The sequence below is a fragment of the Anopheles maculipalpis genome, chromosome 2RL, assembly GCF_943734695.1.
Source record: "Anopheles maculipalpis chromosome 2RL, idAnoMacuDA_375_x, whole genome shotgun sequence".
Lineage (NCBI taxonomy): Eukaryota > Metazoa > Arthropoda > Insecta > Diptera > Culicidae > Anopheles > Anopheles maculipalpis.
In genome coordinates, this window is record NC_064871.1 from 24131680 (window position 1) to 24146711 (window position 15032).

General features: G+C 44.7%; 3 protein-coding genes across 3 annotated transcripts in view; 1 reads left to right on the forward strand and 2 right to left on the reverse strand.

The window, feature by feature from the left end:
* Window positions 1-12078, reverse strand: part of LOC126559071 (RNA-binding protein pno1) — a 454598-nt gene extending 442520 nt beyond the window's left edge. The window contains exon 1 of the mRNA XM_050215174.1: window positions 12074-12078. The gene's annotated coding sequence lies outside the window, so the exon portion shown is untranslated. The remainder of the gene's footprint in view (window positions 1-12073) is intronic.
* Window positions 1-15032, forward strand: part of LOC126559532 (uncharacterized) — a 205016-nt gene that overhangs the window by 162256 nt on the left and 27728 nt on the right. The window lies entirely within an intron of this gene.
* LOC126559236 (uncharacterized protein C14orf119) overlaps window positions 1-15032 on the reverse strand; it is a 261691-nt gene that overhangs the window by 143555 nt on the left and 103104 nt on the right. The gene's annotated exons all lie outside the window — the stretch shown is intronic.

The window sequence follows — 15032 nt, forward strand, 5'->3', positions numbered from 1 at the left end:
GCGCATCAAGCATTGTGGCCGCCAGGCAGGCAAGTGACAGGTCTGTTGTTTTTGGTGGCTTCGCTAAGCATTCTTGCTGGGTCGTTCGTTTAGGGGAAACCTGAAGGAACTCTTGGACTGAGGCCACAATCCAGCTCCCCGGCATTGTGGATCGGTGGTAAGTTCTCGGACGCGTCCGCGAGTACCGAAAACAAAACGGAGAAAAACAAACATACATCGAGAGATCCCCTCTCTGGACGCTGGACGAACCAGTGCAGAATAAACGTGGGACTATGATAATGCCGTGTCATCACTGGTAACAAGTAAAATTGATTTAAATTAACGTCCTGTTTACACAGCCACCCAGACCAACGATTGGGCCACGATTCGACCGATCAATCTGATCCGGGAACTTTGCATTGAGGCACGGACACACGCGCACACAATTTTGGGTGGGTAATCTTTCCATTGGAATTTGATTTTTCGGAGCACAGGATGTTCAGGAGCATCTCGAAGCATCACGGGTGAAGAATGTGCACCCATTTTTCCAAGTCACAGATCATTGCCAGGGGGTGCTCAAAATCGGCCGGTGGCACTAATAATAGCAACTAGAAGGGTTCCTTTCTTCTCGTCCACGCGGTGATCGTGTCGTGCACAACGAAAGAACTGTTGTTCCTGTTCGAGGTTTTTATTACTTTTATTGATCACTTATTTTCCACGATTCCGCTTTCGGGTCGTCTTCTGTTGGATGGACAGGTTCCGAGCTGCGTCACCAGGTATGTATGTCCTCACTACTTGCCTCGGGTTCTTGTTCCAGCTCTGCCAGAAGCCTACTCAGATGTCCAGTAGGTGTACCTATTCAAATCAATTTTCTTCCCAAAGTCAAGTAGGGAGCGATCCCCGTTCCTTCTCTCGCACATTCTCCTCTCCACTCTCTGGCAGGGAAATGAGATGGATGGCTGCGTCTTCGCCTCCACAAACATGACAGAGGGCGCTTGTTCAACGCTTCAAAACAACCGATTTTGATTCCTTGCGAGCCCACGGTTGATGCGTTCGCGAAGCCATCTCACACGGGCGGTTGGGCACAGTAGAACCGGGGAAGGGATATCAATAAAATCGCACCGCGATCGTCTTTCGTGCACCGGGAACTCTAGAGGCATTTCACACCACAATTCAACGCTCCAAGCGACTCATCGCACACCCGCGAGGTTAAGGTCGGCGGGTCGTTGTCTAGAGTGAAATAAAAGTATATGTGTACAATTAGTCGTTGGCGGTAAGAGTTGAACGTTCGATGCTGACCGGACAGTGGCCGTTTAGTTTTTTTTTTTGTTTTTTTTTTTTTTTGAGATCGTTTGATGCTTAATCCCAACGAACCATGCGACCAGCACGGACGGCTTGTCAATAAACTCATTCACGCCTGCTTACGAAAGTAATCAATAGGAAACGCGGGCGGGTGAAAATTTAGCAATCGACCTAGCTGCCAAAGCACGCCCAGAAGCATGAGACAGATCGGTTGTGTTATTTTGGGATTTTTCGCCCTGGTTCACGCTTCCCACTTCCCGGTCGCTTACCGCTCCATATGCGGGAGTAATTCGTATGCATATCATCCCGGTGTTGGAAAATATTAAGAACACCAAAACGCAGAAAGAGAGATAAAATAAAATCAATGTTAAAATGCCGCGCTTGATGACAGAAAAACTTTCTAATTGGCTTCGGCATCAAATATGGCAAATCTTGCGGACACAAACACACACGCGCGCGCATACAGCATGGCTCGGGAAGCAACCGAGCTGGCTGTGTGTGATAAAAATGGATGATTTACGGGCAACGTGCGACGATCTTGACAGCCAAAGATGAGCGGAACTATGTATTTTGCTTGCAGAGGACACATTGTTACCCGCCTACATCGCAGTTTCGGGTTAGTTGGTGAGAAAAAATGCTCGATGGTCCCGAACAACTGTGTAATTGGTGATCGTGAAGGTGGGAAGAGTATGATGGAGGAGTTGAGGTAAGTGAAGGGAAAAAACAATTATGTTAAATTGCTGATCTATGGTTATTGTGCGTGAATTATTCTACAGAGAGTTGGGAAATCACGTCACAGTTTCTTTGAAGTGCAGCATTCACCGGGTAGAAAGAAAAAGTTTGTTTCAAGAATGGCACCGAGCTCACCATTATTGTTCTAAAAGTAACTATTTGTATCAAATTTAGAAAGAATTCTTTTACAATCGTTTTCTGGCAAAACAATTCAACAAAAAGTATCTTTTATAATTTAGTTTCATTGTTCAGTGCACATAAAGGTGCTAGATTTGGAGGAAATTTTTATAAAATTTAGAAAAATGTTGAAAATTAAACCACTTCTGAATAGTGGATGGGAAACACTTTTGCGACTGTTCGTTCGAGCTTTAGCAATGTTTAGATTAACCATTTTAAAACTATCTAAAGCGCAACTGTTAATTCCTTCTCACGTTTCTTATCTCGTCGAGAAATTAAAGCTTTCCAAGGAAACTTACCACCACCAGGTTCACCATTTCACGAACGACCCTTTTGCAACATTTTAGCGTCATCCGCAAAGTAGAACAAATTTTCATTCTCGCGGTCGTGTCCCGATAGAGCAGATAAATCTCGCGCCCCGAACCTTCCTCAACATCGCGCGGTGGCATTGCGGGTGTCGAAAACGTGAACCGAATGCGCAACGGCGCGATCGTACGCCACCCTGTCAACCCTACCCGATGCAGCCGTTGCAACTAGCGACTTCGTTGCAGTTCAAAAGCAACGCGCTGGCCAACGACTCGCTCAATATCATGAGTCGCGTACGTACAAGGGAAGCAAAAGTAAGCATGAAGGCATGAAACAGGGTGACCAGAATGTTCATAGTTTTACGAGCAGCGAATTAGTGAGCGATGGAATTTGCTGCTAGGAAATTGATTTTCACAACCGTGGCGGCAATATCGTCATCCGCGCCGGTTGATGTGCAACGACGGGAAAATTAATCGCCCCAAACGGCACAAGCAAAACAAGGAAAAATAACAATGAAGCGGGCTGGATGGGTAGGCAAACGGGGTTCGGTAACAGCAAAACGCTAGAGCCCGCTTTCTCGTGATCTTTCGGCGTAACCTCTGGCTGCTGCTCTTCGTGTGCTACAACGTGCGGCTCCGCCGAATGCGGAGCCGAGCAAACCGATGGTGAGTAATTCCGTAGAATGATCCTTTTCTTTATCTAGATTAAATCGTTATGCGGACATAATACCGATGTAACAGTCAGAACGTTCCGGATGGGGTTACCGACAACAGAAGCGGCATGATGAAATGATGAGAAAACGAAAAGCTAACACTATGGAAAATGGGTCCAATATGCATTTACATCGGGACTAGGTTGCATGTGTGTGCGCTCCGTGGGGTCTTCGTGGACTCTGCGGTGGTGGTAATTTTTGTTCGATGTGGCAAACGGCAGACGGTAAAAGCTACCCTCTATGGCTGGTGAAAATATGAAAATAAAAAAAAAACTTATGTAAATGTTTGGTTAAAGTTAGATTATGGAACCAAATTGCCTAACCAAATGTATACTTAATTTATTTTCCATCGTAAAATCTTTCGCTAACAAACTGTTTGATTCTTAATTTTCCTCTTCATTTTATCGTGTTTGCTTATTGTAGTTAACGTCTTATAATGAAAAACGGCTCTATTCATGTAAGGTATACGTAATGTCATTCTTATTATAAGCGTTTGAACAGGTTCACGTAGGTGTGTATATAAAAGCTTGTAAATTTTGGAGTAATTTAAAGAAAAAAATGTTCTAGAAAAAATATTGAGAAAAATATTACTACAAAATAGTCACAGTTTGTTTTCACCATTTAGAAACAATATTTTCTACAATATCTTACCTAACATAATTAATTGGCAATCTTGTCATCCTTTAGCCCTTTAAAGATCTTGTACACCTCCCAGTGGACTTGGCCCAATATTTTTCGCTTGATTTAAGTCACTTGACTTGTTTTCCTTACTTGAGTTTTAATCTTAGTCGTAAATGTGTAAATTGATTTATAAAATCAAGGGGTAACATGGGCCTATTATATTATATTATTAGTATATTTGAGCAATCTTAATTTTAGAACAACGAGAGCACAGTACTCGGTAATGTCAGAAAGACTATTATAAAACCTACAGATCTTCCTGTGGGAAAAGCTATGAAAAGATTTTATTTATATTGTTGGGTTTGACAATTTGTTTTGAGTTAAACAATGCATACTTTTTAAGTAAGTCCTAAGGAAGCATTTTGCCTAGAACAACCAAGAAAGTTATTTTGAAGTATAGTCCGTTTCAATAACATTCATTTCACAAGGTACATACAGCCAATGTCTTTATTTTGAGCTCATAGGACACAGGACAATAAAATTATTAAATTTCATATTTAAAGCTTTCACAATGTATTCTTCTAGCATGTAGCCTAATAAATCAGCTGTTATGTACAACTTTCCACGATCTCGTTACTCGCCCGTCAACGAACTTCAAACGTGCCAATCATCAAGCTTGTTGCTATTAGCCACTTAACCGTTTCGTTCCTCCCCAATGGGTTGCCTTAAGAACATGACCTACGTAGAGACAATCTCAACGAATACGCTGCTTTATTCCCCTTACAAACGGTTCACAGTGATCCTTAACCTGCGACCGAGTGTGAGCATCATTCTAAATCAAACGCATCGAGTAGAATACAGATGAGTACGGATCAGTCTCGTGTCGTGCACATTCACAGAATCAGAAGTACTTGCAAAAGAACAAACAGTACGCGACAATACGCGAGATGCCAAAATGGTTTCTGATGGCGAAAGAGTTCTTTGAAGAATGTGCGTCCCAAGCGGCATTCTAGCATGAAATAGGTTTTTTTTTTCCTTATGCAGCCAAACAGTGCAAGGAAGCGAACACGTTCTACGTTCTTTTCCTTCTCGTCTATGCCCCCGGGGCAGGCAAGGGCCATGTGAACTTCGCTACGGGGAAGGAACCAAATCATTCAAATTAATCATAATAAGCGTTTCGAATTTTAATTTTCCCTCCTCCCTTCGCTCGGTAGAGGAGAAAAAAAAGGGGTGTCTAAGAGGCAGCGACTTTCGATCAGTGCGAGCACCGTCATCTTCCGGCCGCGTTCTTTACAGCGTTCACGGCATCGAATAAGAGTGGATGAAAAAGCTAGACACGTTCCGGTGCACACAAAAATCTTACAGTTTTCCGCTTCTTCAGCTTCCAGAAGAAAGGAATACAAATTCCCGAACACGAATGCTACTCGATTTCACCTGATGCGTGTTCCACATTTCCTTCGGCTTCCATCGTTCACCGCCCGCCAGCACAATCGACAATATTTCTGTATTGTTGATCGTTACCCGGTGATAGTGTGGAGTGTATGGGAAGCATCTTCATTATGCTTCCGTGACGCAAGAAAATCTTCCCGATAGGAGCGGAGAAGCCCAGAAACGTTTGAAGGGGGGAGAAAAAAAAAAACGAAAGAAAAAGGATAATGATCTGCGACGCCTTTTAAAGGGAGTTAGTTGCTTTAGGCGTTCCTTTCGAGCGATGGTGGATGGTGACTTTTCATTTCATTTCTTTCTTTCGCTGCATGAAGATCAATATGATTTTCTAGACGGTTGATGCTGCCCACTTGTGTTCGTTGTCTTCTCGCAGCTAATAAAACTCGCTTACTAACACAATAGCGGGCGTGTAATTGGTCCCACCCATCTCTCGCCTTTCCTGCGCTCATCCATTCTATCTCATCTTCACAATTATTTAGATGTAGTTATTATGATAACGTTTATTTTCGGAGAATCGTTGAGAATCATGTATCATCGATCATCCGATAAAGCCCTTTTTTCGGCAAAGAAAAATGTTTTCCACACCGACTGCCTAGCACTCACGATTTGCGATCGCGATCACCGCCGCCGTACTGTCGAACGAAACCGGATAGATCGAACCGATCGGATGTGGAGATTTATGGGAAAATTAAGATCAGCAGGTCGCTCGATTGCTCCAGTTTTTCCAACCCGGTTTATGGTGCCTTTATTTTCCCAGCTTTGCCCTTTTCACAGCCACCAGGGGAGGGTGGGGATGGTCTAGCAATTAGTGCGCAAGCACCCCGGATTTGCATCTAACCTCACCTCCCCCCCCCCCCCCCCTTTTATACCGTTCCCGCTGCGCCCCTTTCCTAATGCTAAAGTTTAATCCCAGCATCCATCACTACCGGCAATTCATTTGCGCTTGGATTCGTTTTATTTTCTCTTTTTCGTTTCAATCAGACTAATCTTCTCTTTTTCGTATTTTATTTTTGGGCGTTGTGGTGATGGTAAACACTCGTTCGTTTGGTTATAGATCTACCTTTTTTTTGGGGGGGTAGCCTCCTGTAGTAACTTTACGCGAGCGGAAGAAAACGATTCCTTTCCGCTTTCGTTGTTGGGATTTTGCGTTTCGGTATTTGTTGCTTTTAACGGTCGGCGATTTGCTTTCCTGTCTGCCCGGGGGCCCAGGGCAGCCTTCTCGTCCGGGCAGCTTTTGCAACAGGCACTTGAAACTGGACCACTTATTTCCTCTGTTCGGTGGTGTCCAAGGCTAAGATACGCCCGGATTCATCCCACCCGAAAAACGTAACCTGATGTGTACGCGAGTCCCCGGCAGCAGACTTCCCGTGGCACCCGAGCGCAACGGATTCGGCTACTCAAATTACCGTTTAATCCGCTTCCCTTCCAGCAAACAGTCCGAAAAAATATGCGCGTACGCTACCGTTTAATAGATCCTCCTAACCTATATTACATAAATCACCCAAAACAGATGAACGGCCCGTACGCGGGAAGAGCTTACCGGTGGCGGCCTTTCGCGCAGCTAAAAGCGCAGCTAATCGAAAACTAATTCCCCGATGCGTTCGCTCATCGCGTACCCATCGTACCGCGTCGTTTCGGCACCGTCTGGTTGCGGCACAAAAACCGCAAAAACCACACAACCCGCACGTGGCTGCAGATGGGATTTCCCTTCAGTGGTCGGGGGACAGTCGGGCTTCGAAATGAATCAAAAGGGGGGGCACGGCCCACGGTAGCGCCCAGCTCGAAATCGAACCAAACAAAATCCGATCAATCAATCCATCAATCAATGGCGCGTTTGCGTAAAGATGACGGCCAACTATGCACACACACACGCTAGTTCGAAATGAAAAGTGGCGTCGTCCTATCAAAAATGTGGTTTCGTGCGGTTGATGGGATTTTACGCGCCCAGCAGCCAAATCTCATCACCTCATCTAAGGTGGTTCGGTAGGCGTCCATGCGAGCGCACCCCTTGCTGAAACGGATTCAAACGAAATGAATTTCGAATGATGCGCGAATGATCTAGATTTCATATTTCACTGGAAAATGGCCAGGGCTGCTAGCGCAGCTGGCGTAAGGGTGTGTGCGCGTTTTGATGAAAGTGAGTTTGTGGTGGCTTACGCCACCGTTTTTCCCTTTCGTTTTTCTTTTTTTATCGTCATGATTATTTAAAAACCACCCTTCTCCGAGGGTAGAGAACACACGAATCAGAAAACACTTGCAAGGGAAACAGAATCCGGTTCGAGGTTAATTTTTGGCACATGGTAAAAGTTTCACTTTTTACGACAGGTTGCTTCAAACTTCCCAATCTGCCGATCTAGCCGGATTCAGCTGTGTGAAGATGAACAAGTGCATTTACTCGACCCACTCGAGCCTGATGGCACATTCCCGGGTTCCTGGCCATATATTCTTGTTTTTGCGTATGTGCTGAGGGTTCCAGTACAACAATAGAGATTAATTTAGGGTCCGGATCGGCAAGGGTCACATGTGCGGTTTTCGTGCACTTCCTGTGGGCGCTCTTTTGTTGTGAAATCATTTCCTGGAGGTGCTTATGGACATGATAACAATTACAGCTTGCGAGTGTACATCCCTCCTGTCCGGATGTGTCCTGGCGCTTGCAACTAGCGCACACGGATTAATGACGATCAAACGGACACCGAGGGGAACGAGTGCCGACTTCCGCCTGTTTGAAAATGGGAAACAGAACATCGAGGGGTGAGCTGGGTGCTGTTTCCTTTTATTGTGTCTGGATGTAATTTAATCATACGATTTTCCTGCTTTAAAATGTTACACTTTTTAATGGGTGGATTATGCAACGGTTCGGGAAAAGCCAACCGGACGACGCCCATCGTTTAACCTATGGCAACCGGATGGATCGTGTGACATTATCCGGAAAATGCGAAACAATGCTTCGTGATAGTGATATTTGGTTTTTGGCGAATAGTGTTTTTTTAAATTGATTCGGTTCTATTGAAATGAAATGAGCCTTTAATGGCGGCACGATACAGCAAGTGTCCTAGCGTGTTTGATTGCATGTCATGAAGCTTGTATAATGTTCAATTTGAAACCTTGTTTTCCTAATCCTGTGAAGAAACCCTTGTTTTTTTTCTGAATTGGGCACATTGTTCGATATCCAAACTTGGACATAACTTTGTAAGTATATTTCACATTAATTCATTAATCGGAAATAGTCTTTGGCTATGATTTGGGATAAATCATTTTTAAATTTGTTTTAAAAATCCATTTATTACTTGCCACCGGCCGTCCTACAAGAATAGAAAAACAACATAAATCTAAAAAGCATCAAGAAAAAGTAGTGCACAGCAAGGTTTGGTAAATCTTACACATGTTAATTGAGGCTTTATAGACTGGAGCTTCGAACGTTACTGATTCTATCAGTTATTAAGAAGTACAGTAAGATTTTGAAATGTCTTTGCATTCTCAAATTCATCTTCAGGTTAGGATTAAATGTAATTTGTCATATAAACAAGCTCGCGTAACTAAATCCAAATTTTACAGACTGACATTTCTTTTTCGGTTTACTTTCGTAAGTATTTGCGTAAGTTGTCACAAAATCAGATTGGATGGATTTATAGAACGTAGCGCAACACGCTTTCCCCTTCATTGCTGGGATCGTAGAATAAAGTATTCGTCCAGGTGACTGCTGCTCGAGATGCCGCAGCTTGATGACCAGGCTTGCCTTCATTGTTGGTCAACGATTTCCTCAACGGTTCCGTCGATTGTCCAGCGCTCCTCTTGTCGGTGGACCTATACCTACCAGCCAAGTCGCTTCCTTCTCGGCCAATGTTCTTAGTTACGGAGCCGCGGACAATGTCTTCTCTGCGTGTGTCGTCTTCTCAACTCGGTTGGTGAGACGTGTCTTCCTCGAATGTTAGTGTCAGAAAGAAATGATGCGAGACTCGAGAGAAAATATATCTGTTGTGCATTCAATGGTATGTAGAATGTTTGTAAAATATGGTAAACTTCCTGTCGCAGACAACACCAAGAGGACTAATCAATCCGTTGGTTTTATTAAAATAAACAAACAAATAGAAGCGTGTATTCTGCATTAGCTGTTTTATTTGCTTTAAAATAAGTCTTTTGATTGTTTATTTAATAAAAACTGCATAACACACTTATGTCGCTTCTCAAAATATTTCAGATATAATATTGAACGATACGACGCCTATAACGCTTACGTTCGTTTTAATAAACTTAACAACTTAATTACCTGCAGCCAGATTGTGCAAATACCGCTTTGAAGAAGCAAAATCCACGAGACTGAATTTTAAATTGTACAATAAATGACACAAATACGATCCTCCGTTACTGTTTGTACTCCACACAATCACACGGTCGAATTGTAATCGCCCCCAAAACAGAGCACATTAAAACCAATAATGATCACTGTTCGTTTAACCATACGACGTGTTAATGTCCCACCCTAGCGCCATACAATCAGCAACCGGGCCGGCGGTTCACACCCGGCTATGCAGATGACGCCCATGATAACATCATCAGTAAACAAAAAGGAAGCAAAAAATCGTCCCAACCGCCTGCTAAAGTGCGACACCCATTATGCCGCCCCATGATTGCCCTTTCTAATGAACACATTCGACGACGAATCTTTCCCGCTTTGCGCTTCTGGCCTGCCCCGCTCGCTTGATTAGCGGGTATCGGTCGGTTGTCCATCCTGACCGGTCTTAATTGAACGTCACCCGAGGACGAGATTGCATTTTAATTGAATTACCCACAAATTATCAATTTAACAGCCGTCCCTACCCGATACGTCGTCGTACATCCACCATTCTTGGATCCGCGCGACACGATGCACATGCGAAATCACTACGCGGCATGGAAAAATGCCACCCGTTCGGTTGTGAGGCGGCCTTTTTCCCAAGCTTCCATCCTTCATTAAGTGCGACCCGGCCGGTGAACAAATTGCTGTCAAAAATGGACAACCTATGCGACGCGCACACAAACGTACGCACAACCATATGGACGAGGAGGGATGAAAAAAAAATCAAAGCACAAACGGAACGAACGAGGCACCCAGGGACCGGATGGTGCATCAATAATTGAGCCCGCACTACCGTGCGCCCGATGCCCACGGGGCAAAAACCGTCGCCAGCTTTGCGCGATCGTGGGCCGGGATCGTTTCGCACACCTAAACGAGGGTGTCAATTTAGCGTCTTTCGCCCATCCCGCGTCCACACCACACGTCGGACGCAGGTGGCATGGACTGGACTGGCACGGAATGCCGAGAGCAACGAAGCACCGGGTAGAAGAGATTGGGCGCGAAAGTGATAGCAAGAGGAAGGAAAAACGGTGGAAAAAAGCGTGAATCATTTAATAAGACATTTTACCTTTTATTGACCGATTGCCGGTGGCAGGGACCATCGTCCATGGGACCAGTGGACAGACAGGTGCGCGCAAAAGGTAAACCCAGGCGCTCTCGTTTTTTTTTCTTTTCTCGCTGCAGTGTACGGTGGCCAAGTGTGGCCACAGTGTTTGTGGTCGCTGCTGTGACCGCAGGCAACAGCTCGAACCAAAACGCGACCCATGCGGTATAGGCGTGTGTATGTGGCTTCCGCGGGTTTTCCGTACCCTTTCTTCGGCTGTCCTAAGCGACAGCATAAAGAGGAACGCTAAGGTCGGTCCCAGTTCGGTCCAGCGATGCGTCTGCGTGTAGTCCGTGTGGTAGGCTTCGAGTTCGTGCGAGTGCGCAAACAAATTGCCACTCGCGCAAATTTGGCCCTCCAGGGCAATGGCAACGGTTTCGATGCAAGCCGTGGAAGTCGAGCAGCGTGAAAAGGTACGGACGACTAAGTAATTTGCGCTGTGTCCCCTTTGTGCCTCCGCGTATCTTGCGCCGGCCCACAGCACGAGCTTAATCGATTATCATCTAAAGTCGATAGTTAACATGTAAATTCTACTACTACTGCTGCTGGTGCTGCCACTACTACCTGTCCTTTGATTGCTCGGTGGCCTATGTGCGCAGGACAACGCAGCGATGTTGGGCGCCATGAGTAGGCACATTTAGACGCGACAAGGCTCACATTGTGGCGTGGTGCAAATGTGTCAGGATGATTCGGCAAATAGTTCACGACCAATGCCAATTAATTTGAACGAGCGATACGAATAAAATGCTGCCACTTTGGCACTACGTATTGCTTTAGATTGCTCATCAGCAGCTAATGGTTGAAGGAAGGAAACTAATTTAGGACACATGATGGAATTGTATTAGAATATATAGACACCATTTTTGTTTTGCTCAAGTTTGTGAAACATGATGTTGAGATGAATTCTCTTTGTCTTCAGCTATTTTTGATTACTACTTTCTTCAACTATATTCGTCAAGATGCTTTATCAAAACACATTTTATATAATTCATTGGAAAATCGTAGGACATTTGCTGGCCATAGAAGGTTCAAACTTTTAAACACCCTTTACGTTTTATAGAAAAGAAAGAACATTTAACTGCGGCGAGGCCAATAGACAGAATTGTATGGGTATGGATCTGGTGCCTTTTGTTGTTCCGCTGCTAACCTCCAAGGGTCTAAGAAATTTATCTGGACAGCAATATAGAGACCTACATACATGGCAATCGATAGCAAAGATAATCAAGTGATGGTATATTTAATGTCCTTCAAAACCGTTAGGTCTTCAAGTTCCTGAGGAAAAGTCTTCTGTGTTTTGAGTTTCTTATAGAGTTTATAGTGAAAAATGTAATATTATTGAGCATGATAGTTCCAGCAATATTTGCTTTTATCAATAAGTTTCTCGCCAAGAACGATAGACTGAATCTAAACTTAGCGCACTTTACTATAGGAATTATTGGAAAAAGTAGTTTTGTTAAGTCCTTTCGGATAGCCTTCATTAATATTGTAGTTTTTTTTTTTCAAGGTACACAAAAAATCGTGATTCAGTGCAATTAGTACAAAACTCGAATGAAAAACTCATTACTATGCGCATAAAAACGTGTACATAAATCCATCACGAGCAATAATCGTTTGAGTTTAAAATGATATCAACGCATCATCAGCGTTGCGTTTAAAGGTTAATCGCATACCGAAACCGGCTTAGAAACCAGATCAAACCCACCCCATCCCCGGTTGGGAAAAGGGTTATCCGGACATCATGACTTTTACCAACCGATCGATAATATCTCGCAACTTCTGGCAGAAGCAACTGGCCGAGTGCGATGAGTTTGCAGTTCCAAAAACCGTCAATCGCTCGTACTCGATCCTGTCACACGTACGTCACCGTGCCGCCGATCGACATTCGCGCAGACAGTGAAGAGCGGTTGTTGCACTGAGCGGCTACGTAACTGCAGCAAGTGCAACGGTTGCATGCATGGTAGTAGCAAAACCTTTTTTTCCGCCTAAATGACAACCCCACAGACACGTAGTGATAATAACGTACTCAGTCTCGTTGGTGCATCAGCGAAAGATCGAATCGAAGTGAAAGAAGGACAGATACCCCGCCACAGAAGTAGGATGCACCCGGGTGTGTGTGTGTGTACCATTCCGCTCGAAGAGAAAAGTGCATCATTTCGTGAAATGAATAAATGAATATTTAATTAAATATGCGTTTTTCGCTTCAAGTTCAACGGCGCAGGGCATTTGTGCGAAGGGCAATCGAACAACAACTAAAAGTAAATGCGATCGAGCGAGTTTGTTTCTGTCTGTGTGTGTCTACGCGTTTGTATTTTGCCGTTTGGCAAGGTTGAGGCAAAAGCCAAGGATGAGCAGAAGAAACGCACACATCCCGGTCCTGAAATGCAAACAACTGCTTTGGGGTGCAAAAACTCGAAGGGAAGATAATAAATACACATCCGAAACGTTTTTTTTCCCCTTTCTTAATAACAACAACGGGTTGATCTTACAAAACCCACTGAGTCTGTGCGTGTGTGTGTGGTTCGTGCATGGGGACGCACATTGACGGATGAGGATCCATCACCGTCTATTTTTGCTTTCTCAGTTTTGGTGGCCACGGTGGCCTCGGCACAGGAGTCATTGCCAAAATGCTTTCTGTTAGCCTCCTCGCTGGTCATGCTGGGGGGCATTGAACTTGTGTTTGTGCGCTTTAAAGAACCGTCCGGTGAGTGAGTTGTATTTTCGGTGGTTCTGCTGTCCGGGTGATGATCGGTCGATGAGAAATTGGCACATTGGGGTGCATCCGAATGGGGTGCCGGACCAGCAGCATGATTATGCATGATGAAAATTTTTGGCCGAGCGAAAGCATCAAATTAATGAACCTCACGAAAGGCTCTGAAGTTGTGGAAATTGAGTGCATTCGGTGTTGAAATTGATACGTTTGTTTGTGTGTGTGTGTGTGTGTAGCAGCATTATGCAGATAATGCAAAAGCACCCTTCGGACGTATTATGTTTGTGAAGTTAAAAATTATTTGCTAACCCCGCTGTTGCAGCACCTCTTCAGCCGGTTCCGCTTCTTCCATCCGAGCCCTGGTCGGCTAATCATTCGCATTGATCGTGCAAACCAATCATCGACGATCGTTTTGCTGCGGGACTCCTAGGGCGCCCGTGTGTTGAGTTATCCTGTCGGACCGGATGGACCGACTCGTACCTAGGCGCAATAGGGTTGTCGATTGTCCGCTGTCGTGTTTCTTATTTGTTACATTTAATTTTCATATCTTTTCAAGCTCGGCGTCAAGACCCCCGTGTGCCCCTACCGTTCCTTTGGTATTTTCTTCCATCGCACGAATGTCCGGTTGGTTTTGTAAGGATTTAGATAAATTACCCACTATTTATGAAGTTTTCATTATTTTATTATTGCAAACAATCTTTCCCAGCCCAAGTGAGATGTGGACCTCAGGCGTGGAGCTGGACGTAGAAAAAAAAACGCGCCCAGTCGTACCCACGACAACGTGCCCGGGACACATTCGCCAACACGGATCGGAAGACGACGACAGCGAAACGATGACGACGATTGCATTACGTTCCCTCTTTGATTGGTTGTGAGTAAATATTTGCTTCCCATCGTTTCCATCGTTCGCTGTACTGCTGGAGCTGCTTTGGTTCGTTTGCTTTTGCCTCACTTTGCTCAATGTTTCCCGATTTATCTGGCGAGTTTTGTTCTGTCTCCGTTGTCCGCTGTGATGTGCAGACGAGATCATCAGTAACATCGATTCTGTCATCGCTTGCATCGCATCCTCAGCCTGGGACCGGGTAGATCGATTGCTTTCGGGAACAAAGTTGCAACAGCCAATGTTCCGATCGATCCCGAATGCTAACGTTTCCGGCGGTGTTTACAGCGGGATTCGATACCTGCCAACTCTACGATACGAACTATACCCACCTCACAAGAAACCTCCGGTCTCAGCGGTATGTATTGTAAACGGTTTCTGACCTTCTCATCGACAATTTCTTTCTCCACGCGTAAGCTATTAAATGCAACACGAGTGATAATCACGATTATGAACTGCTAACCGGTCTCGTTTACCGAATGGGCGGAGGGGTTGTGTGTTGGGAAATGCTCCGGAAAAGCTCCATATTTAATCGTAGCTTATACACGTGCAAACTATTTCACTTATCACGCGATCGTCTAGCGAAACTATCTGGAGGGAGAGAGAGAAAACAAATCGCTTTATGGAGTGCAATTAAAATAGCTGCTCCTCCTTAGCGAAGTACTCGACTCATCCGGTGAAGGCTCGGTATTGAATGAAGAGATACAAATAATTTCATAAAAGAATATATTC